This window comes from Mixophyes fleayi, chromosome 8, assembly GCF_038048845.1.
Source record: "Mixophyes fleayi isolate aMixFle1 chromosome 8, aMixFle1.hap1, whole genome shotgun sequence".
NCBI classification, from domain to species: domain Eukaryota; kingdom Metazoa; phylum Chordata; class Amphibia; order Anura; family Limnodynastidae; genus Mixophyes; species Mixophyes fleayi.
Genome location: NC_134409.1, coordinates 97,141,196 through 97,143,713, shown reverse-complemented (window position 1 = coordinate 97,143,713; position 2,518 = coordinate 97,141,196). Strand labels below are relative to the sequence as shown.

General features: G+C 39.9%; 1 long non-coding RNA gene across 1 annotated transcript; it reads left to right on the top strand.

The window, feature by feature from the left end:
* Positions 1-430: 430 nt before the first annotated feature.
* Positions 431-2,518, top strand: LOC142100137 (uncharacterized). The gene is made up of 2 exons (XR_012678730.1): positions 431-1,443; positions 1,793-2,518. It is a non-coding gene; the product is annotated as an uncharacterized LOC142100137 (long non-coding RNA).

The following is a 2,518-nucleotide window of genomic DNA, read 5'->3' as shown; positions in this document are numbered from 1 at the left end:
GTCTCATTGGTTGTCAGTTTGAACTGAAAATCCTGCGTGATTTTAACCTCACTAACATTATAAAAACTGTGTTATTTCCTGATTTCAGTTGACAGGGATTTTAGGAGTTATAGAGAGAGATAGAGAGAGCTAGAGAGAGAGATAGAGCTAGAGAGAGATAGTGAGAGATTTGGTAAGGAGTGTTTTTTGTTTTGTTTTTTTGGTGTGAGGTTTTTTTTTTTTTGGTTTCATTTTGGTTCAGTGTCTGTTTTTTTGCATTTGTTTCCCTTTTAGTGGTTTGTATTTGGTTTGCATTTTTTTTTTTGTTTCTTTGCCCATTTGGTCTGTTTTTTTGTAGTTTGTGTCTTGGTCTGTTTTTTTGTAGTTTGTGTCTTCCTTTGGTCTGTTGTCTTTCCCTTCTGTTTCACATTTTTCTTTTATTCCCCCCCCTTTGTGTGAGTATGTTGCGAGGAAGGAGAGGTGTGGAGGGTAGGGAGTGTGGTGAGGAGGAGAGACAGGAGTTAGCAGGTCAGGAGGAGCAGGCAGGCCCTTCTGCTGGCAAAACTAAATCTGGGCGTAATGTCCGGTTTAGTTTTGCAGAGAATTGTGCTTTGGTGCACTCTTTAGTGCCCATTTATGAGAGGATTTTAGGTAGCCTTGCTGCTAAAACCCCATTTATTCGCAAAAAAAACCTGTGGCAAAGTCTTACTGATGCAGTCAATGCAGTAGGGCACATAAAAAGATTGGTGGACAACTGTCGCAAGCGAATCAGTGACATTAAAAAGAGGGTGAAGGAGAAGATGGCTGAGGAACGTCGTGCTGCTGCAGGTACTGTTGTTGGCCTTTACATTAATATATCACCCAGGGGGATACAAGGATTCTGTTTTTATTAAACACCTCCCAAACATACATCTACCTATTAAATAGGAGCCCCCTGGCTCTAAAGTGCATATACAGATTATTTTACTCTAAATTAACACACACTACTTAACAGTATTACTGTCCCATAATTGTCTGAATCTGAGGCATCAACTTCTAAAACTTTAGAGGGAAATTCATAACATTAGTTTGCTGTACCTTAGGATGTGTTCATTTTCCCTGCTTGTAATGACATAATATAAAAATGAAAATGTTTTTTTTTTTTCTTTTTTTGCCCCTGCTCAAATGGTTCAGGTGTTTAGCCCTTTGTGGTTATGAGTATATGTGTATTTGGTTGTAATTTTTTAAAAAATTGTCAAAGTTGTGTGTTTATAGTTCATGTTTATATTCAATAGTGAATATTGTAGGATACCTTTTTAACCACAAAAAAATTGGTATTATATTTCCTAGGCACTGGTGGTGGTCCTCCTGTTCTCATGTCATATACCTCCTATGAGGAGGAATTTAAGCAGTTGATACCCCCTGAGGTCCTGGAGGGCATAAATATACAGGACACAGACAGACCTGTGTCTCAGGCAATGGCTGGTGAGTATTGTCTAATGATGTCCTGCTGTACATTGTATGTGTAAACAGTTATCCTGCAGGCTGCTTTGTAATGAGTTACAATACATATAGCACATAAGTCATTATTTGTAAACTAAATTTATTTACAAGGGTCATTATTAAGTTCACAGAAAGGATTAATGTAATGTAACATTACACATGTATTACAGCAGGGGACCCAGATGTGGACAATTGTGGAGAAGGTAAATCCACCTATGTTTGTGAAAAAAAAAACAAAAAACATTAGTTTCCCTGTAATGATAATCACCTGTATCTGGTAGTGAGTAAAGAATGTGTATTTTTAAATATTAATTTTGTTTTTTCCATTAAGGGACATCACAAGAAGACCCCAGTCAGACTGTTGCAGCTACAAATGACTACGTTATCTTACAGCCCATGTCCGATGTTTCACAACTCCTGGTGCAGCGTGATTCACAACCGTCACCCACTGACCCTCAACCCCCAGAGTCACCCACAAGGTGAACCTGCACCCACATTGGCCGATTCTATTAGGCAATTTTGTAGTGTCCAGGAGAATCTGGTGGGATTTCACCAAGATTCGATACGGGGGATCCATCGGCAGCTCCATCGAACCTCCCGAATGCTGCAGCATATGCAGCATGAGCAAAGACAGATGTCAAATACACTGAATCGAATAGATACGTCCTTAAACCATATAAACACATCCATCAACAATCAAACCGGGGCTATGCGAGAAATGTTCTCAACTTTTATTGGAGTTGTGGGCGAACTAATCACCAGACTACCACTACCGACCACATCAGCAGGTACTAGCCTGGACACTACCCTGAGCCCCTCATTACCTACTACTCCCGTGCGGTCCAGTGTGCGCCTCAGAGGTGGGAGGCGTCCATCCACCAGTCGTGGAAGGTCTCCTGGCCCTGCTGGGAAGAGACCAAAATAATGTTGGTATGTTGTGTCATTATGCTTCAGTTTGTACATTTATATTTGAGAAATCATATCAGGCAAAAAGTGTGCCTTTTTTTTTTTTATTTTGCATTTTGCTGAGAAATAAACCTGTATTGGTGTTTACACA